Source organism: Saimiri boliviensis, chromosome 5, assembly GCF_048565385.1.
Source record: "Saimiri boliviensis isolate mSaiBol1 chromosome 5, mSaiBol1.pri, whole genome shotgun sequence".
Lineage (NCBI taxonomy): Eukaryota > Metazoa > Chordata > Mammalia > Primates > Cebidae > Saimiri > Saimiri boliviensis.
This window is the reverse complement of record NC_133453.1, coordinates 147,786,611-147,809,925: the sequence shown is the minus strand read 5'-3', so window position 1 is coordinate 147,809,925 and position 23,315 is coordinate 147,786,611. Positions and strand designations below refer to the sequence as shown.

Genomic DNA, 23,315 nt, shown 5'->3' with positions numbered 1-23,315 from the left:
ATTTTCTAAAAATTGCATGATGTATCAATCACATCAATTGTAAAATACATCATTATTTTATTCATCACAAGAATAAAATCACTGACAAACTATGACATGGATAACACTTATCATTTATAAATATTGACAAAACATTTCATAATTTGTAAAAATGTAGATATTTACTTCAAATTACTTCCATAATTATGTGGGATGGAAAAAAAAGTTAAGTACATATATATCCACAAGGATATTTCTAAATTTCTCTCATTCCGGTCAAACTTTTCTGTGTAACTTTGCAGCTCATCCTCTCCATGACCTTCCCCATATTATCATTATCTGTGCTAATCAGCAGCTTTGGCTATGCCACAGTTCTTGTGAGATTCCTATGCCACTCTCCAGGAGATCATCTTTCCAACTTCCTGATAGCCACTCTGCAGGTTTTGAAGCTGCTGATAGCATCATAAGATATGAATGAAAGGTTTTTAGACGAAGTTCATGCATGTTCACATGAGGACAAACACATTCTGACTGCCTCCTGGCTAATGTTTTGACACTATATATATTTTAAGATGCATTTATACTTTAAAGATGTGAAAACATGCACTCTAGCATAAGTAGAATGCACTACTTTTCCCTCTTACTATACATTTCACAGTGTGAAATCATAGTGGTTCATCTACCATGTTCTGTTATTGAGGAAACATGCTTCAATATAAATTTCACGTAAGTTGACCAATTCCACTTACCTTCTACCTAGCTATTAGAATTAGTGGTTTTAAAGTTATTAGTGGACTACAAGAATTCCTATTTTACATGTTATATTGAATTATCAAAATTGTATACTGCCTCAGCATCCAGTTTGTCTGTAGGATTAACTTGCTCACAACAGAAGCAGGACTCGGTCACCTTTGACATAGCTTCCAGTTCTCTGCTTCCTCCCAGTTCCTTAATGTGGTCAGTTTGGATATCTATCATGCAGAGTCCACGGGACAGCTAGACACAGCCTACTTTATTTCATCCACGAATCCTCACACCCCATGTGGACTGCACAGATATGCCACAGGGGCCACCTCTTACACAGTATGACTCCATGGAACTCATGCCTGCTTGCTGTAAAGTGACCAGTTAATACTCCCTGTAGGAAACCTGCTTAGCAACATGCTTGACCCCAATAAAAGTTTTGTCCCGGCCGGGCACAGTGGCTCAGGCCTGCAATCGCAGCACTTTGGGAGGCCGAGGCTGGTGGATCACGAGGTCAAGAGATCGAGGCCATCCTGGTCAACATGGTGAAATCCCATTTCTACTAAAAATACAAAAAGTTAGCTGGGCATGGTGGCGCGTGCCTGTAATCCCAGCTACTCAGGAGGCTGAGGCAGGAGAATTGCATAAACCCAGGAGGCGGAGGTTGCAGTGAGCCGAGACCACACCATTGCACTCCAGCCTGGGTAACAAGAGCAAAACTCCATGTCAAAAAAAGAGGAAAAAAAAAAAAAAGTTTTGTCCCACAAGACCCTCTCTTTCCTTCTCTCTTTGCCCCTCACCTGCTGGTTGTAGGAGTGTGTCCAGGGCAGCTCCTTCCTTCTCATTTGCCCTCTGAGGCGTACTGCCTTCTCCTCTATGGGAACTAAAAGTCATACACTGCTTCTGTTATTTCATAGAGTGAGTTTCCTTCTTTGCATCTCACTTGACCAGCACACCAGAACCTAACTTCCGTTCCAGTCAGAGTCTCCTACACAGTGGCTATGTTGGAAGGAATAAACTTGACCTACGTAAGACAAAGGCCATGAGCATGTCTGCCAGTCCAAACCTTTCTTCTGATGGAACAACTATCAGGGGTCAGACAATAGGCCATCCACCAGAATAAAGAAGTATCCTGTGATAGGCACACTGTAAAAACCATGAGCACCTCCCTTGCAACTCTATTAGGGCTCAGCTAGAGTTTATAGACACCCTTAGAGAGAAGCCTCAATACCAAACAAATATGGAGAGTTTTTTTTTTTTTTTTTTTTTTTTTTTCTGAGACGTAGTTTCACTCTTGTCACCCAGGCCAGAGTGCAATGGCGCAATCTCAGCTCACTGCAACCTCTGCAGGTTCAAGCAATCCTCCTGCCTCAGCCCCCTAAGTAGCATGGAATAGAGGCACCTGCCACCATACTGGGATTTTTTTTGTATTTTTAGTAGAAATGGGGTTTCACCATTTTGGCCAGGCTAGTCTCGAACTCATGGCCTCAGATGGTGGTCTGCCCATCTCGGCCTCCCAAAGTGCAGGGATTAAAGGCATGAGCCACTACACCTGGATGAAGAGGTAATTTTCTAACATATAGCTCTAAAAGCTTCTGGAGGAGGAATATGGAAACACCAAAGGGTTCCATGAAAGTCTGCATAAGAGAGGTAACTCTAAATATTTAGAAAAAGCTGTATCTTGAGAAATCCTGTTCTAATCTTAAAAAATAAGAGCAATACTCCCTGTAAGTGGCACTCTAAGTCTAATTATTCAATCCATAGCATTAGTATATCTTTATTTTAGATACAGATTCACATCCATAGTAGTCCTTCTAATCACATGAGTGGGCAGCATACAAAAGGCTTTATGATCAATCAGTACAGAAGCAGATGTATTATGCTTTCCATATAATGTTTTACTCTTCCCCACTGCTACTATGAACAATCCTATTTTGGGGTAATTGATTATCTAATAGGCTTTCCTGTTCCCTGATGAAGATATTGAGTAAATAATAAATTGATATAATTAACGATTTAATGACTTAGGATGTTGAATGCATTTACACTTAGAGTTAGAGACTTCAAGAAGGCTGAATTAGGTTAACAGCAAGTCCTGATCTTCACTGGACTCTATCTTCTATTCAGGCTGCTGTGGAGACAGTGTGTAGTGTTCTTACTTCATGATGTGATGTGACTTTGGGATGTTTTCAATAGCATCTGAGAATTCTAGTGTCCAAGCCAGCTCTGTGAAATCGACTCTCAGTTGGTTTCGTGAGTTACGGAAAATGAAATCCTCTCCACTATCGGAGAGCATGTTTGGGCACCTGGTGCTCAGGACTGTTTCCTCTATGCCCGAAACACCATATTGGTGCAGTTTTCTGTCTATTACCTGCCATATCTTAACCTTTAGTACTCAGTGCTCGATGACCCCTCATTGGCCACGCTGAGGTGACTCCCTTCTTCTTCACATCTACTTGTGCATATTTATCTCCTGTAACTCTGCTCCTCCACCTTTTTTTTTTCTGAAGAGTTTGGTCAGGGAAAATATTCATAATCTTCATCATCATATATTTTAATGTATATATTAAAAGGAAAAGGAGATTTGACAAGTCACTTAGCTATTATGGAAGCTCCAGTTAAAATAAAATGAACTGAAGAACACTCCATGTTTTAAGATTAGGAATTTAAATAAATCTGTCTTTTCTGAAGGAATGGAGTATGATCTCAGAGGGGTGACAAGGTGTCTTAATTTATAAATGCCCAAAATATTTGCTATCCTAATCTCAGAAGTGACACATGATACAGGTTAGCTGCATCTCACATCCTAGGGTCTCAAGCCTCAGGAGCTAGCTTCATTCCTGAAGCTATGAATGTGTGTGGAGAATATACTCCATTATTACAGACAGTAAAAACAGGAGTCTTGACTTGGTAAATGTCCATGGTAGTGCATTCCCAAGTCATGGTAGGCTTTCTGCGCATGACTCCTGCACACAACCCTGGCAATACCCAGCAGAGTGCTATGGCCTGGAAAAGAAAGGGAGCTGCGTGGGGGATGAGGGGACAGTCCTCCCTGCTGTGGGGATCTTTGTTTAGCCAGCACACATGCAGTCACCATTCAGCCTGTGTCCATCTCTTAGACCACTGTATAGGGGGTTCAGGATATACTGTATGTGTGTTGTTCTTTTTTTTTTTTTTTTTTTTTTTTTTTTGAGATAGACTCTTGCCCCTGTCACCCAGGCTGGAGTACACTGGCACGATCTCAGCTCATTGCAACCTCTGCCTTCTGGGTTCAAGCCATTCTCCTGCCTTAGCCTCCTGAGTATCTGACACTACAAGTGTGTGCCACCACACCCAGCTAATTTTTGTATTTTTAGTAGAGACAGAGTTTCACCATGTTGGCCAGGCTGGTCTCCACCTCCCGATCTTGTGATCTGCCCACCTTGGCTTCCCAAAGTGCTAGGATTACAGGCATGAGCCACCATGCCCAGCCACAAGCTTTCTTTTTTAAAGCTAGCCTATTTGTTACCATGACGATATCTATTATGTGGGTTTGAGGCTTGACAATGAGTAATTTAATTCCATGATGAAAGTGTCAGTGAAATACCTGAAACCAGAAAATTCTAGAAAACTTTTACAATAAAGATAATTGAATTATTACAGGGTTTTATTATAGAGTTGAAAGTATGGTTGTCTTTTGAAAGCCTGAAGGAAACCCTGTCCCAGGGAAATACTCTCCTGAATTCAGATCTAAGATTTATGTTCCCCATAATTGAAATTTCTCACTATTAGCTTCTAATATCCAGAATTCATGTCTTCCAAAGAGGTTTTAGTGGGATCCTGCAGATTCACTTCTAGATGTTGTCTGAAAATGGGGTTTTCTGAGGTAGGTGAGGCATGGCCACCTCTCTTTGAAGAAATGGTTACTGACATGCAAACTGGTGACTGGGTATTGAGGAGTGTGATGGTAAGGGAAAAAAACTGATGACTCAAGAAATTTTTTTTCTCCTTGTCAATAGGTAAGAAGAGCTATTTTCCCCATTTTCTATCTGCATGCCTATTAATCAATCTCCTTAGCACAATGGGGTTTCTAAATATCTTTGTTTTTCTATACCAAAATATTTATTTTGAAATAATTTTAGGTTTAGAGCATGTTGCAAAAATAGTATAGACAGTTTCATATATGCTTCTGCTTCCTGTACGGTTAACATTGTATATAACCATAGTATATTTATGAAAACTGAGAAGTTGACTACGGTACAAAACTAGTAACTCAACCATGGAATTTCCTATATTTTGCCAGGTCTTCTACTAATGCTATTTCTCTGTTCCAGGATCCAATATGTGATACCATATTAAATGTACTGCCAGGTGTATTACCTATTTACTGCAGCATAACAAATTAGCTCATAACTTAGTGCATAAAACCTCACAGTTTCTCCAGGTCAGGAATCTAGATGTAGATTATGGCCAAGGCTGAGGTCTCAAATCAAGGCTCAAGTCATATGGATCCTCCTTGCTGTTCGCACAATTGCTGTTAGCATCCAAATCTTGTCCAGGTCAAGAATACTTTACTGATGAATTATTCCAAAAGTTTAAATAATTAATATCAAATCTTCAAAAAACTCTTACAAAGAAAACCAAAATACAGAAAAGAGCATTCCCCAAGTCATTTGTAAGGCCAGTTTACCCTTAGACTACAACCAGAAAAATTTATTACAAGAAAGGAAAATTAAAGACTAACATACTTTATGAACTCAGAGGCAAAATTTCTCAAGAAAACAAGCAAATTAAATCCTGTTGATACAGAACAGGGGAAGGGAAGTGCTGGGAAGGGAAGGATGTGGTTCCTGGCTTGGGATCCACTCCTCGGCCTGTGCCTATGGACCTAGGTGAGGACAGGCATTTTTGTTTTCCAGCCCAACGGTTGCATTTTCCAAAACCGTCCTGGTCTGCCATGTCCCCATCCTATGCCTATGAAAACCTGGAGACCCTAGCAGGCAGAGATAAAAGTGGCTGGACCTCAAGAGGACATTGAGCAGAGCATGCCAGCAGAAGAGCACACTAACGTTTGCCAGGCTTTCCACCAGCAGAAGGACAGAGTTTGGCTGGGGCAGTTGGAGAAGAGCCCCAGCTGCTGAGCAGCTGGACTCCAGGGGAAAACCACCTTCCCACTCCACCACTTTTCTGGCTCCCCATCTGTTAAGAGTTACTTCCACTCAATAAAACCCTGCACACATTCTCCAAGCCCGTGTGTCCTCCAATTCTCCCAGCCAGGATATAGAAAGCCCTCCGTCCTTGCAATAAGGCAGGGGATCTAAATGAGCTGACTAACCCAACCCACCTACAACTGCTAAACTAAAAGAGCACCCTGTAACACATGCCCATTGGGACCTCGGGAGCTGTAAACATTCACCCCTAGACACTGGTGTGGGGTAGGAGCCCAACAACTGGACCATCTGCATCTTTCCCCTAGGGGTTTGAGCAGCAGGGCACTAAAGAAGTGAGCCACTCCCACGTCGCACACCCTCAGAGGGGGATAAGGGAACTTTTTCCATTTCACTGTGACATAAGGGGATTTTCCAAAGCATGACATTTTCTACAATATACAAATAGGAGGGGAAAAAACCAACTAGGGCTGGGCACGGTGGCTCACATCTGTAAACTCAGCACTTTGGGAGGCCAAGGCAGGAGGATCACTTAAGATCAGATGTTTGAGGCTGCAGTGAGCTATGATCACACGACCGTACTCCATCCTAGGTGACAGAGTGAAACACCCATCTCTCACTAAATAATTTTTTAAAAGATAAGTGTGGAAAAATCCCATCTCTATTGTTCAGAAAGCTTGATATGGTTAAGATGACAATACTTACACAAATAGTTCAATGCAACTTTGCAGGTTCAATGCAAGTTCTCTCTCCAAAAATTGGTCAAAATCCCAGCTGCCTTATTGTTTGAAATAATTTACAAGCTGATTGTAAAATTCATATGGAAATGCAAGAGATCCAAAAAAGCCAAAAACAATCTAGGAAAAGAAATATATGCCAGTACTTTGGGAGGCCAAGGTGGGAGGATCATTTGAAATCAGGAGATTGAGATCAGCATGGGCTTACTATAAAGTGATAGTAATGAAGACAGTGTGATACTGCTTAGTACAAAGACAGACATACAGATCAACATAATAGAATTGAGTGCCCCAAAATTAACCCTTACATTTTTTTTTTTTTTGAAACGGAGTTTTGCTCTTGTTACCCAGGCTGGAGTGCAATGGCGAGATCTCGGCTCACCGCAACCTCCACCTCCTGGGTTCAAGCAATTCTCCTGCCTCAGCCTCCTGAGTAGCTGGGATTACAGGCATGTGCCACCATGCCCAGCTAATTTTTTGTATTTTTAGTAGAGACGGGGTTTCACCATGTTGACCAGGATGGTCTCGATCTGTCGACCTCGTGATCCACCCGCCTCGGCCTCCCAAAGTGCTGGGATTACAGGCTTGAGCCACTGCGCCCGGCCCTTAACCCTTACACTTATAGTCAACTGATTTTACAATGTTACCAAAACATTTCAACTTGCAAAAATATTTTTTCAACAAATGTTGCTGGCATAAATGGATATCTACATGCAAGTTAGATGCCTCCCCCACACCATATACTAAGTGATTAAAATGGATAATGGACATAAATAGATAAATGTAAGCATTAAAACTACAAAAACCAAATAGGATAACATAGGTAAAGATTTCTGTGGTCTTGGATTAAATAATACTTTTTAGAATATGACACCAAAAAACTGACAAAAAAAATAGATAAATTTACATGAAAAGTTGTTTAATGCCTTTAGTCATTAGGTGATATAGTTTGGATATTTGTCCCTTTCAAATTTCATGTTGAAATTTGGTCCCCAATGATGGAGTTGGGGCCTGGTGAAGGGGCCCATAGGGTGGATCTTTTATGAATGGCTTGGTGCCGTCTTTGTGGTAATGACTTAGGTCTCACTATATTAGTTACCAAAATATCTGACGGTTAAAAACAGCCTGGTGGCCAGGCATGGTGGCTCAAGCCTGTAATCCCAGCACTTTGGGAGGCCGAGGTGGGCAGATCACGAGGTCAAGAGATCGAAACCATCCTGGTCAACATGGTGAAACCCCGTGTCTACTAAAAAATACAAAAATTAGCGGGGCGTGGTGGCGCCCACCTATAGTCCCAGCTACTTGGGAGGCTGAGGCAGAAGAATTACTTGAACCCGGGAGGAGGAGGTTATAGTGAGCCGAGATTAGGCCACTGCACTCCAGCCTGGCACCTGGTGACAGAGTGAGACTCTGTCTCAAAAACAATAACAAAAAAATAGCCTGGCACCTCCCCTAATCTCTCTTGCTATCTCTCTTGTCATGTGACAAGGCTGCTTCCCCTTTGCCTTCTACCATGATTGGAAACTTCGTAAGGCCCTCACAGAACTTTATGACACAGGGAACCTAGAAATAAGCAAATTTAAAAACACTTAGTAAGTTGAGGGTTCCTAGGGAGAAATGCTAACAAAATGAAATAAGTATACTACACATGTATAAAATAATCTCACTGAAGGGAATGAGGGGAAAGGGGGACTTGCTTATAAGTACAGATTCTAAACCCAAAGGCTTAAAGACATATATAAACACTGTACTTATTTAGTAAAGTTGTTTCTCATGAGGATATGACTTACCGGTTCCGAAACAGCAACATATGTATTTTGGAATTGAATGATAAAGGAAATGGAGTCAGATTTCTCATGATTAGGGTACAAGGTTACATACAAGACAGTAATAGTGGGTAGATTTGTTCAGATTAGTTCACGTGTACTGGATTAGATCATGTGGTGCTAGAGACATTAGTTAGAAATCCATGTTTAATTTAATATAGATAATGTGGACACATGTAGAAATATTTGTAGAAATGAGTACGTGTGAGCTACTATATATACGAATATTTATTTGCTTTTTCACCTGACGAGGTCTGTGCCAAATTGTATACACTGTGTCCACATCTTCATTTCCAATACCATTTTCCAATAAATAAATCAGGTCTCTCTGAGGAAACAGGGAATGCTAGTCATGATCAGGGAATAAATACAATGACCCTGGAGCACAAAGTATTGCTAGAAACTAAGAAAAATTAAACAAAACCACAATAAGCAAGCAAAGAAACAAAATCAAACCACAATGATGTGTGTATTTCAAAATGAGAAAGGAGCCAACTGAAAGACCTGCCAATGAACAACGATGGAGAAATCTGAGCAACAAATAAATAAAACAGTGTAAGAGCCGGGCGCGGTGGCTCACACCTGTAATCCCAGCATTTTAGGAGGCCGAGGCGGGTGGATCACGAGGTCAGGAAATCGAGACCATCCTGGTCAACATGGTGAAACCCCGTCTCTACTAAAAATACAAAAAGTTAGCTGGGCATGGTGGCGCGTGCCTGTAATTTCAGCTATTCGGGAAGCTGAGGCAGGAGAATTGCCTGAACCCAGGAGGTGGAGGTTGCGGTGAGCCGAGATCGCACCAATGCACTCTAGCCTGGGTAACAAGAGTGAAACTCCGTCTCAAAACAAAAACAAAAACAAAAACAAAAACAAAAAACAGTATAAGAATAAATATCCATATAAATATAATTTTATTCACTCATGTATATTTCATACTCATATACATGAGCGACTAAATAAATAAAATGATGGAGAATAGATGAATTGTCAAAGCTAAATAAAATTCCAAATAGCTTTTGTAGCTAACTTGCCCATGAGAAAGTGGAGCATGACTCCCCTCTGCTCAGTATGAGCTGGCCACAGGGATTTTTTTCCACAACATATAACATAGAAAGGGGAATAAATGGTGATTATATATTGTATAAATATGACAAAACTCCTCCATCCAGATGATCAAATTAATATCAATCATGATAAAGCATATTACAGTACAGACCAACCTTGATATGGTATGAAGAGAATGTCACTTGTCTTCTGTGGTCTTCTTCCCCTTCACCCTTATCACCTGTTTAAACATGAGAAAAAAAGCAGACAAATCCCACATTAGCAATGCCAATGTCCTCACAAACAAGGAAAACCTGAGGAACTCTCACAGCCAAAAGGAGCCTAAAGAAACTTGACATCTAAAGGTGATGTATCCTGGATGGGATCTGGGAGAGCAAATTGACATTAAGTAAAATCTAAGGAAATAGGAATAATGTGTAGATGTTAGTGAATGATCATATATGATATAAGTACATTAATCATGGCAAATGTGCCTCACTAATGTAAGAGGTGAATTATAAGGGAATTTATGTGCTGGGTATGTGGAGACTATTTTGAAAACTGTTCTGTAAACATAAAACTATTCTAAATAAAAAATACAGTTCTCATTTTTAAAAAATTTCACTGTGAGTTTAGTAAACAAGTTATTAGAAATGTAGCTGATGCACCCAGAGTGCAGCTACCCAGCTCCATACTTTCCTTCCCCACTGAAGGTAACTATTGTTTTGAATTCTCTATTTCTTATTTCCTATTTTTCTATGTCTGTATTTGTAAGTAATATATATTCAATATTTGTTGTCTTCAAACTTAGATATATGCTAGTGTCTAAATTAATCCATATCCCTAGTCTAATTGTGAGAAACTATCAGACAAACACATATTGTGGGACGTTCTAAAAATGCCTGACCAATGTTTTCAAAAGGGTCAAATAAAAATATATAAATAAGCAAGGATTAAGAAACTGTTGCGTATTGCAGAAGACTTGATATGGAAGGTACACCCTATGATGGTGCCAAATGATCCCCTCCTCTTGGTGTGTACAACCTTATATTCAAATCCTTTACATTTGAGTGAAGTCAGAAAACGTGATTGCTTTTAAAAAATGGAATAGTGAAAGGTAAGGAAATATCACGTGAGTGATTACATTATATAAGATTGTGATTTCTGTCTTACTAGCAAGCTCTCTTCCTTGATGGCTATGGGGGTGTATTCTGTCATGTGGGAGAAGCAAACAAGGAATCGAACTGAAAACAGACTCTGGTCAATACCTGAGCAAGAAATTGAGGCCCTTGTTCCAACAGACTGCCTTTGTGTTCGCAATATACATTTACTATAACCCATGCTACCTTTCAAATAGCACTTCACAGGTAAGATGAGTACCATATCACACCAAAATAATCCCAATTCCTTCCCCCATTCATTGCATTATTGCTGTTATTATTGCTTGTGAATAATCACACATTTTACATACATACATACAAATCATATCAAGCATATAGATATAAATATATTTCAGGCATACATATGAGGCATAAAGAAGGGCATCACAAAATGAAAAATGGGTTAATTCTCGAAGACGATATAAAAATCCTTAACATGTATGCACCTAAAACTGAACATCAAACTATGTGAAGTAGATAGATCATGATGGAACCACAAGGAGAAATAGATGAATCCAATATTGCACCTGGATACTTCACCACTTGTCTATTAGAAATGGACAAATCCAGCAGGCAGAAAATCTATAAGGATATAGCTGAACTCAACAGCACTATCAATCAACTGTATATAATTATTATCTATCTACTATCTCATCCAACAATGAAAAAGTACACATTGTTTTTGAGGCCACATAGACCATTAACCAAGCTAGACAACGTTTTTGGCCATAAAATCCAACTAAACAAATTTAAAATAATAAATGCCATACAATGTGTGCTCTTGTGGTATTAAACTTGAAATCAACATGAGAATGAAAACTGAAAAATCACGAAATTTGTGGGTGATTAAACAGACTTCAAATAATACATAAGTTTTTAAAAAGAGATTTAAACATACTCTGAACTAAACAAAAACACATCACATCAGGATTTGTGGAATGGAATGAAAGCAAAGGTTAAATTTCGAGCCCTAACACATGTGTGAGGAAGAAAGATTCAACTCAAGTAAAAAATGAACACAGTTTCAACCATAGGGCATATAAAGGAGGAAAAAATTTCCAAAATTAGACAGATAAAAAGATATACAGTAAGGGAGTAAAAAGAAAATTATGGACAGTCACTGCATTTTAAAAAATGAATAATGGTAGCTTCATAATTTCCAGAACATAGAAGTACCCAAATTTAACAAGAAACACAGAACACTCCTTATGAGCATGCAGAAGTGCACCCCCATATGGGAAATAGTAATATTCAAAAATGATGGACCACACTTTGGAAGGCCGAGGCAGGCAGATCACCTGAGGTCAAGAGTTTGAGACCAGCCTGGCCAACATGTCCAAACCCCACCCATACTAAAAATACAAAAATCAGCTGGGTGTAGTGGCAGGAGAATTGCTTGAACCTGGGAGGCAGAGGTTCTAGTGGGCTGAGATCGCACCACTGGGCAGAGAGAGACTTTGTCTCAAAGCAAACACACAAAACCAAACCAAAAATAACCAATTAAAAGCATGCTAAGGCAGAGTAGTTTCATTTATGTAGTAAACTGGCAAATACATTAAATATAATCCACCAATAGAAAATTTAAGAAGCCAGGGGCCGTGGCTCACGCCTGTAATCCCAGCACTTTGGGAGGCAGAGGCGGGCAGATCACCTGAGGCCAGGAGCTCCAGACCAGCGTGGCCAACATGGTGACACCCCATTTCTACTAAAAAAGAAAAAAAAACACAAAAATTGGCCTGGTGGTGGGAGCCTGCAGTCCCAGCTACTCGGGGCGCTGAGGCAGGAGAACCCCTTGAACCCCGGAGGTGGAGGTTGCAGTGAGCTGAGGTGACACCCCTGCACTCCAGCCTGGGCGACAAAGTGAAACTCCGTCTGAAAGAAAAAAGAAAAGAAAAGAAAAGAAAAGAGAAAGAAAGAAAGAGACATTCATTTAGGTGAGAAAGTACAGATACATGCTCCTAAGAGGGAACAGGTGATAGCAGAGGAAACGGCAAGTATCTGTGAGGCTCAGAGGCACGCGAGGCAATGATGGGGTTTGAATGAAAATATCGAAGATTGAGGACACGCAAACACAAAGGGATGAACGTACGTTTGTCGGCAAAGCAGCGCCCCGGCACGCCCGCCCGCCCTCGGCCGCGGCCCGCGCCCCGCTTCCTGCGCCAGGTCCGCCTCGCCGGCGCCGCCTGCGGGGTCCGGTCTCCGCGCAGCTGCGCCGCTCTCGGCACTTCCGGTCAGGAGGCGCCCGGCCCACCGCGTGCGGGCGCCAGGTGGCGCGCTGAGCCTGCGTTTCCTCAGCGGAGCGGAGCCGCCTGGAGTTTCCTCAGCGGAGCGGAGCCGCCTGGAGTTTCCTCAGCGGAGCGGACCCGCCTGGAGATTCCTCAGCGGAGCGGAGCCGCCTGGAGTTTCCTCAGCGGAGCGGAGCCGCCTGGAGTTTCCTCAGCGGAGCGGAGCCGCCTGGAGTTTCCTCAGCGGAGCGGAGCCGCCTGGAGTTTCCTCAGCGGAGCGGAGCCGCCTGGAGTTTCCTCAGCGGAGCGGAGCCGCCTGGAGTTTCCTCAGCGGAGCGGAGCCGCCTGGAGTTTCCTCAGCGGAGCGGAGCCGCCTGGAGTTTCCTCAGCGGAGCGGAGCCGCCTGGAGATTCCTCAGCGGAGCGGAGCCGCCTGGAGTTTCCTCAGCGGAGCGGAGCCGCCTGGAGATTCCTCAGCGGAGCGGAGCCGCCTGGAGTTTCCTCAGCGGAGCGGAGCCGCCTGGAGTTTCCTCAGCGGAGCGGAGCCGCCTGGAGTTTCCTCAGCGGAGCGGAGCCGCCTGGAGTTTCCTCAGCGGAGCGGAGCCGCCTGGAGTTTCCTCAGCGGAGCGGACCAGCGTGCGTTTCCTGAGCTGCGGACCCCACGCACACCTGAGGACAGAGCCTCCGCTCCTGTGGGATGACGGGCTCTTAGGGCACGGGAGTTGGATGGTGTGTTCCGAGCGAAAGGGAGGAGGACGAGAGAATCCGGGGCCCCGGAGCCTGCCCGCCCGCCAGCCCAGGGACCCCGCCCCGCCTGCGGACGCGCGAAAGCCTCCTCTGTGAGCGGGGACCACCCTTGCTCATTCCGTTTTCTTGAGGCAGACCTCGTGGGGTACCACTGTAAGGAATAAGACCCAGACATGCAAATCCCTCCCCGCAGAACGCAGTCTGTGCGGGCCTCCCTTCCTCCCTCCCCTGCCCAGTCCTTTCAGGCTCTGCCCTTCCATCGTTGACATACAGGTGATATCCCCCAATGAGATTCCTGCGAAGACAGTGTATTGATCAATTCGGACCCCCTTTTCTTTTCTTTTCCTTTTTTTTTTTTTTTTTTTTTTTTTTTTTTTTTTTTTTTTTTTTTTTTTTTGAGATGGAGTCTCACTCTGTTGCCCAGGCTCGAGTTCAATGGCACGATCTCAGCTCACTGCAGCCTCCGTCTCCCAGGTTCAAGTGATTCTCCTGCCTCAGCCTCCCGAGTAGCTGGGATGACAGGCACCTGCCACCATACCCGGCTAATTTTTCTATTTTTAGTAGAGACGGGGTTTCACCGTGTTAGCCAGGCTGGTCTCCACCTCCTGACCACAGGTGATCCGCCCGCCTCGACCTCCCAAAGTGCTGGGATTACAGGCATGAGCTACCGTGCCCGGCCTGTCCTCCTAAGTGTTACGAATGACAGGTCACTTGTCCTTGTCTGTGTTTGTTCTCATTATTCCTTATGCACCTTAATATTGTCAATTCTAAGTGCACACCCAGAAGTATAGCAATGATTGAATAATTGTAGATGGAATAAATGAAAATGCTTTGGAAATACTGAGGGATTCAATTTGCCTCACTACATATAAAAATTAAAAATGGACAAGTATATTAAACCATGGTTTAAAAGATACTGTGTATCAAGCAATGAAGGACATTGAAACCTGAGAGATGTGAAACACTTATGTGAACCCTACTACTGCCTCAGCTTGATGCTCGCTCTGTCGCCAGGAACCAGGCTGGAGTGCAGTGGCCCGATCTCAGCCCACTGCAACCTCTGACTCCCGGGTTCAAGCAATTCTCCTGCCTCAGCCTCCCAAGTAGCTGGGTCTACAGGTGTGCACCACCACGCCCAGCTAATTTTTGTATTAGTAAATACGGGGTTTCATCATGTTGACCAGAATAGTCTCAATCTCTTGACCTCATTATCTGCCTGCCTCGGCCTCCCAAAGTGCTGAGATTACAGGCGTGAGCCACTGTGCCTGGCCAGCCTGATGCTTTAAGAAAGTTTCCTGGCTGTGGTATGGCAAGGATCTTGGATGAATTTCTGAATTTGGAAGATGGAACTGAGCGCCTAGAAGATCAATGTTGTCCAATTGCATCAAACCAGTCTCCACATTCTGTATCAAGAATGGAAGACAATAATCATGCTAGCTCTTATGAGACAGTGTTGCTATGTGCCATCATTATTCTATGAGATGTGGGTTACAGAACTATGGGAACAGTTCAGAAAAACAGAAAAAGCATACATCATTTAAAAGAAGTTGGCCTTCAACCCTTTCATCATACTCCTGTCTGAAAAAAAGACAGAAGCCTTTACATGACAAGGTCATCTAGGGCATATCAAGCCTAAGGATGGAGGGCGATCCATTACTGATGCAGGAAAAGATGTGTACAAGTAGGCTGAACCACCCCATGTGGATCCCACCTGGCATTTCTTATGATTTTTTGGTTATGTGTGGCTGATATTTAAAAGGACTATATTTAGTTATGTGTGGCTGTTGTAACTTTTGTCAAAAAATAGTAACATTTACCTTGTTACATCAAGGTAAATGGTGGCAGGCCTGAATTCAACCACAGAGTTGTCTCTAGGGCAAGAGGCTTGCCTCTAAAATTTTTTTTTAGTGCTGTTGCTCTGTTTGTTGCTAACACTTCATAAATCTTGTACAAATGTCTTCATTACCCCAGAATAATTTGAAGACCATTATATTGAGGATTTCATTACTTGAATAGCAGACATATGCTACTGAGTATCAGAGACCCACTTTGAAGGAATACTTCTTTCACAAGAGCATTGGTTCCACTCAACACTGTCATGTTGGCATTGGGGCACTCCATCTTGCAAGCCCTAAGTAAATCCTACTCTTCTGACTGGAGTTTTGAGTTGTTTCTGTCTTCTTGCTTTTGTGTGTCCTGGCATTTTCAGGTGAGAAATACCATCTTTAATAGCCAAGACCCTCAGCCATCTAGTCACATACAAACTTCATCAGAGTCACTCCATAAGTTTCAGGGTAAAAAAATGGACATCAGTGGACTCACTAAATAATAGGAAATTAGGGTAAATTATTGACTAAGTGAACAAAGACGATCATCTATAAGGGTCAAAAGCATGAAAACTTTTTAAAATAGTATGGTAGTAGATAAAAGAAAATAAATACAATATTTCAATTCCTTTATACCAGACCATAGTACAAAAATATGTGCTGCCTGGAGATATAGGTATGCATTATTGGAATGGATTTTTATTGTTTCATTTTGCTTTTTTATAAAAACTATTTTAGTGTTCACTCAATGAAAAGAAAAAATACATGTGTAAATGGGTCATCTGTACCAGTAACTATAATATTATGAAGACATTTACAAAAATGAGGTACAAGGAATCAAGTACTTCAGCCAATGTCGACAGCTTTTGGGAAGAAGAAAACCAAACAATGTGATAATATTCACACTTGCAAAGTGTCTGTTCTGCACATTCAGAAGGAGTTTCTAGAAAACACTGAGAATGTGCACCATCTGTCTTTACTAACAAAAGTGATCTTCTCTTTTAACTTAGGAAAAAGTGCTTGAAGAGATGAAAATATTTGAAAGAGTTTTTGAAAAAGTATTATAAATGCATTTATTTTTTAAGACAACGCCACTCTCTGTTGCCCAGGCTGGAGTGCAGTGGCACGATCTCAGCTCACTATAACCTCCACCTCCTGGGTTCAAGCGATTCTTCTGCCTCAACCACCTCAGTAGCTGGGATTACAGGCACACACCACCACATCCAGCTAATTTTTGCATTTTGCATAGAGACGGGGTTTCACCATGTTGGCCAGGCTGGTCTTGAAGTCCTGACCTCGAGTGATCCACCTACCTCGACCTCCCAAAACGTTGAGATTACAGGCACGAGCCACCGTGCCTGGCCATGAATGCATTTTTAAACACAGATATGAAAGGTATTAACATACAATATAAACATACAAATTCAGCTGTAGATAATGGATAATGTTATGTATGCCCCCCTAAATTATACATAAGTGTTAAATATGTGTGCATGCCAAAACAAATAGCAAGAACAAATATTTCAAGGCAAGGCCTGAATGGGCATGTGTTTGGGGTCAGCAACCAAGACGATTGTTGAACAAACTTGGTCTTTATGCAAAATTGCCCAATTGACCTCAGAGAGAAGGCAGGAGGCAGCTGGTTTTGCTCATACAGACCCCACAAGAAGTCTCAGCTCAGCTGCACAGGCTGTGGCCCCTTCCTTGGCAGGTGTGGTCCAGAGAAGGAGGAGGATGAACCCTCAGAGCATCTGTGCTTCCAAGGGAGACATGCAGAGGTGTCTGTGTATGTTCCTTCCCTGCTGGCTGCTGTCCTCAGAGTAGAAAGTTCCTATGGCTCCAGAAAGCAGGGAAAAGAAATGAGGAGGCGAGAGAATGAATGAAATTCAGTGAGAATGTACTGAAAAAAAACAAAGTTGGAAGTGGTGTGGGATGATTGCCTAAGATTCACAAGGGTGTTAGAGACTTAAACAATGATAGTAGTGTTGTAAAATTCTAAAATATCCTTATTTGAGGCACAGCTGGGGATACCAGCATAGGTACAAGGCATGGAGTTTTCACTCTTCTTTTTCTTTATGACACCATAACACAGTGGTTAAGAAAATGGGCTTTGAGGGAAAAATTATTCTCTCAAATGAACTTTCTTAGTAACAAGACAGTGTGGTATGTGCACAGAGATAGAAAAATAAATCAATGAATGAAATAAGAGCGTCAAAACACACACACATGCATATTTAAGCAATTTATAAAGGAGAAAACTGGGAAAAGACTGGCTAGCAATACTGTTCTAGGAAATGGAATATCCATAAGGGGGAAATACAGTCTGACCTTTGAGCTCACATTACACACAAAAAGCAATTCCAGGTGGATCACAAACCTCAAATATAAAAAAAATTTCCAGTAGTTGGGGCCTAATTTAGGAAAATAACTTTATTACCATGATGTAGAGCAATATTTCTTTTCTCTTCTCTTTTTTTGAGATTGAGTCTCGCTGAAGTGCAGTGGCACAATCTCAGCTCACTGTAACCTCTGCCTCCTGTGTTCAAGTGATTCTCCTGCCTCAGCCTCCCAAGTAGCTGGAATTACAGGTGTGCGCCACCATGTCCAGCTAATTTGTATTTTTATTAGAGACAGGGTTTTACCACATTGGCCAGGCTGGACTTGAACTCCTGACCTCAAGTGATCTGCCCACCTCGGCCCCTCCAAGTGCTGGGATTACAGGTATGAGTCACTGCACCTGGCCTAGAGCAATAATTCTTAAAGACCTAGAAAGTATGTTTCACATAAGGAAAAAGATATGCTACTATTGTTGATGTCAGCAAAGACTAGAGATAGGCAGAATAAAGCCCAAGTTTCTTTCATTCCTTTCTTGCAGATCTTTCAGAACTTCGGCTTCAGAACTGGAGCATGAGTGTGATAACAATCCCTACATCTTGGCATGCCGTGAGGATTACTAATAATACGCAAAGCCTGTGGATGAATAGAAGTTATATAATAACTACTAAATCAGTAGTTGATAGTACTGACAGCTTTTTCTAAGTAATTGCACTATGTATCATTTGTGCCAATTGAATGATGTATCATTACTTTATATATAACATTGAAATAAAGAAATTACTTACCAATATGCCACAGATAATTCTTATCACTTAAAATTTTCTCTTATAATTGTTAAAAAAACTATTTTCACCCTGTATAAATATGGACATTTGCCTTATATACATGTACGATTACATTAGATGGAAACCATAAGCAAAATACATTAACAAAGGGATGTCTAAAATAGCTCCCAAGAAGAGATAAAGTCTTCTGAAGCAGCTTTTAATTCATCCTCTCCATGATTTTTCCCATACAAACATAATTTGTCCTTATCAGAAGCTTTGGTGATGCTGCTTTTATTGTGAAGGTCATGTGCCAGTCTCCATGAGATTATTTTTCCAAAATATTTACAGCCCCTCTGCAAGTTTTGGTGTTGATGATCTCACGGGAATGTGTCAATGGAAGGTTTTCAGACCAAGTTCATGCATGTTCACATGAGGATGATCACATTATGACTGCCTCCTCACAGTGGTGTTTTCATAGTATCATTTTTGAGATGCAACCTCATTTGAGAAATGTGATACTATGTAAATATTATGATTAAAGTGGTATGAATTTAATAACCCTCCATATTTAAGGTTTAAATTTTAAATGAACCCTATCACTTCTCAAGGAGTAAAATATGAGCTTGTAGGGGTGAAAATGTTTTTTGTGAAAGTGCCTAAAAGAATAGCACCTAAATAATGTCTACCTTGATATCAGAAGTAAAAAATGTGGTCCAGGTCAGCTGTAGTTCTCACTCCGTCTCCAGCCTGCTGTTTCCATCAGTAAGGTTATGAATGTGATATGGGGGATATACTCCACGATTACAGATCATAAAAGCAAGAGTCTTGACTTTGTAGATATCCATGGATCACAGCATGCAGTCTCTTGACTTGGTATGCTTTGTAGGCATGGTTCCCAGAAACAACCTGGTGCTTTCCAACAGAGTGCTGGAGCTGTGCAGGGAGTGGGTGGACAGTCCTCCTTGCTGTGGGATTCTTTGTTCAGCCAGCACAAAAGCAGAGTCATCAATCAGCTTATGTCCATTTCTTAGACTGGTGCGAAGATTGTTGCATGCAGTCGTCCTATTCTGTGGCTTTGAGGCTTGAACATGTGTAATATAATTTCACAGAATACACGGCACCATGAAATCATTACAGAATCTGTGGAATAAAAAACTTAATTATAACAGGATTCTTCTCAAAGCTTTTATACAACTGTCTTTTAAAAACTTAATGAAGGAAATCCTCTACCAAGAAAACACTGTGTGGCATGCAGAAATTTGACTTATGTTCCCTATCACTTAAATTTCTCAATGTTGACTTTAAATGTCCAACAGTAGCATCTTAGGCTTGAGTAAGATCCTACATATAGACTGCCAGAGAGTGTGTGAAAATGGGAGTCTCTGATATATGGGAGGCAAATACACCTATCTTTGAAGAAATGGATACCGAACCTCTAACTAGTGACTGGGTAATGAGGAGTATAAAGGTAAAGAAGAAAGAGAAAGAGATTATCCAGTGCTTGTGGATGTTTTCCTGAAGCATGTGTATCTGAATTTTGGATATATAAGGGAAGGTGCTTTGTTGTGCTCTCTCAACATGTGCATTCATCTTCTGAACCCAAGGTTTCTTATTTATATATTTGGTTTGATTTTGCTCATTTTGGTACCAAGTTAATACCTTGTAAAAACAATTTTATTATGAAATAGTTTTAGATATAGAGAATGTTACAAGGATAGTATAAAAAGTTGTATATATCCTTTACTGTAATGTTAACATTTTATATAACCATAATAAATTTATGAAAACTGAGGACATGAGAGTGGTACAAAACCATTAACTGAACTCCTGAATTTCTGCCTACTTTACAAGGTTTCGATATAGTCAACTCTCTGTTCACGGACCAAGTCTATGGTACTACATTACATTCAGTTGTCAGGCATATTATTTATTTTTACATAAAAATAACCATGAAACTTAGTGGCTTAAAATCACACACATATTACTAACAGTTTCTCCAGGTCAGGACCCCAGATGTAGATAATACTCAAGGCTGAAGTCTCAACAGAGGCTCAGCTGGGTAAGGATCCACTTTCAATCTCATGTAATCATTAGAATTCAATTTCACACAAGAGTCCAAAGAACTTCACTTGTGAGTTGTTTCACATGTTTAACGAGTTAATATGAATGCTTCTCAAACTATTACCAAAAAAGCAAACAAAACAATAACAACAAATAACTAGAATAGAATAAATTGCTCTCCAGTTTATTCTGTAAAACCAGTTTATCCTCATACCAAAACTAGAAAAAAATAAGAGAGTAAGCCGGGCGCGGTGGCTCAAGCCTGTAATCCCAGCACTTTGGGAGGCTGAGGCAGGTGGATCACGAGGTCAAGAGATCGAGACCATCCTGGTCAACATGGTGAAACCCCGTCTCTACTAAAAATACAAAAAATTAGCTGGGCATGGTGGTACGTGCCTGTAATCCTAGCTACTCAGGAGGCGGAGGCAGGAGAATTGCTTGAACCCAGGAGGCGGAGGTTGCGGTGAGCCGAGATCGCGCCATTGCACTCCAGCCTGGGTAACAAGAGCGAAACTCCATCTCAAAAAAAAAAAAAAAAAAAAAATAAGAGTAAAATTACAGCCCATTATTCCTCATGACGATCACTATTTTGCTTTATGGCAAAAATATTGAAGGAAATATTAACAAAAACTAATTCCTGCAATATATAAATATAATTATATACCATGATCAAGGAAACATAATACAGAAATGTAAGTATAGTTAAATACTGGAAGATTAACTTCTATACCTACTTTTAAAATAATATTCTTCTATACCTAGAAGGAAACATTATTTAAAAGGACAACTACAAAAATCTTCCAGGGCTTCACATGTTCCTCTTGAAAGACTCACATTTTTTCCAAGATTAAACACAAGACAAGGATGTCCACTCTTCCCACTTTTATTCAACCACGTTTCTTCAATATTGCACTGGAGATTGCATCCAGGTCAATTAGGCCAGAAAAATAAATACGAAGCCTCCCAATTGGAAATAAAGTCAAATACCTGTATCTGCAAGAGAAATAATTTTCTATAAAGAAAATCCTAAAGAATCCATTGGCTAAAACTAAATACGTTCAGCAAAGTTGCAGAACACAAATATTCATATACGTGTTTAATGAATATTAAGCATTCAGTGTCATTTGTATACATTAATCCAATTAACAACATAAAAATAAAATTAGGAAAACAATTAATTTAAACAAGCATCAAGAAGAAAAAAATACTTACGAATAGTGTAGGATATGAACACTGAAAACTACATAAAGCATTGAGTTAAAATAAATAACTGAATAAATTGGAAGACACTACAGGTCCATTAATGAGAAGGCTTAATATTATTAAGACAGCAATAGTTTCCAATAGGATATATAGATTCAATGCAAGCCCTAGAAAAAGTCCAGCTGCCTTTTTTTGCAGTAATAAGCTGATGTAAAAATCTATATGGAAATGCAAGAGATTCGTAATAGCTAAAACAATCTGAAAACAAAAACAAAATTGGAGTACTCTACTCCTACATCCTAATTTCAAAACTTACTACAATGAAACAGTAACCAATACATTGTAATACTGGTGTAAGGGAAGACCTATAGATCAATGCAATAGAATCAAATGTATAAAAATTAACTCTTACATTTATGGTCAACTGATTTTACAGTATTACTAAGACAAATCAATGGGGAAAAATATTTTTTCAACAAATGTAGGACAAGGAGACACCCATATGAAAGTTAGACTCCTCTCTAGTATTATGTACATATTAGATTGAAAATGAATAATAGATAAAAATATAGGTGCTAAAACTACAAAACTCATGAAAGACAATATGTGAGTCAATCTTAGTGGTATGGGTTACACAATAGTTTCCATGACATGACACCAAAAATACAAGTGACAGAAGAAGTATATGGCTATACTGAACTTAACAGGATTTTAAAAATTATTATTCAAAATATACCACTAACAAGTAAAAATACAACTCAAAAATTGAATAAAAAATTTATAAACCATGTAGCTCATAAGTGTGTATGTTTTAGAACATATAAAATATTCTTACAGCTCAACAAATGCAAAAATAAAAATCACAAATAAAAATAGGTAAATTATTTGAATAGGCATTTCTCCAAAGGAGCTATACCAATGTCCAATAAACCTATGAAGACATGCTCAACACTTTTAGTCTTTAAGGAAACACAAATTTAAACCATCATGAGATGCATTGCACAAATCTGAAAGGCATATTACTAAGTAAAACAGAGTCGAGTTTGAAAAGACTACATACTTTGTCATTCCATTTATATGATACTCTCAAAAAAGTGAAATGACAGAGGTAATAAACAGATGAGTTGTTAGAAGGGGCTTGGGAGAGAGGAAGGTGAAGTATGCTGGGTTTCTACAGGGCAATGAAATTCTCTATGATACTGTAATGGTGGATATATGATCCTGTTTATAAAATCCGGCAGAATTTTTTTTTTTTTTTTAGATGAAGTCTTGCTCCGTTGCCAGGCTGGAGTGCAGTGGCGCCATCTCGGCTCACTGTAACCTCCACCTCCTGGGTTCAAGCAATTCTTCTGCCTGGGTCTCAGAAGTAGCTGGGACCACAGGTGCGTGCCACCCCGCCTGGCTAATTTTTGTATTTTTAGTAGAGACGGGGTTTCTCCATGTTGGCCAAGAAGGTCTCGATCTCTTGACCTTGTGATCTGCATGCCTCAGCCACCAAAAGTGCTGGGATTAC

At 40.7% G+C, this 23,315-nt stretch overlaps 1 long non-coding RNA gene across 50 annotated transcripts in view; it reads right to left on the bottom strand.

Moving 5' to 3' along the window:
* Nucleotides 1-12,765, bottom strand: part of LOC141584675 (uncharacterized) — a 287,268-nt gene extending 274,503 nt beyond the window's left edge. For all 50 annotated transcript variants that reach the window (XR_012517873.1, XR_012517882.1, XR_012517868.1 and 47 more), the window contains exons 1-2: nucleotides 12,727-12,765; nucleotides 9,654-9,718 (exon numbers count right to left, since the gene is read on the bottom strand). This is a non-coding gene — a long non-coding RNA (uncharacterized LOC141584675). The remainder of the gene's footprint in view (nucleotides 1-9,653; nucleotides 9,719-12,726) is intronic.
* Nucleotides 12,766-23,315: the final 10,550 nt, after the last annotated feature.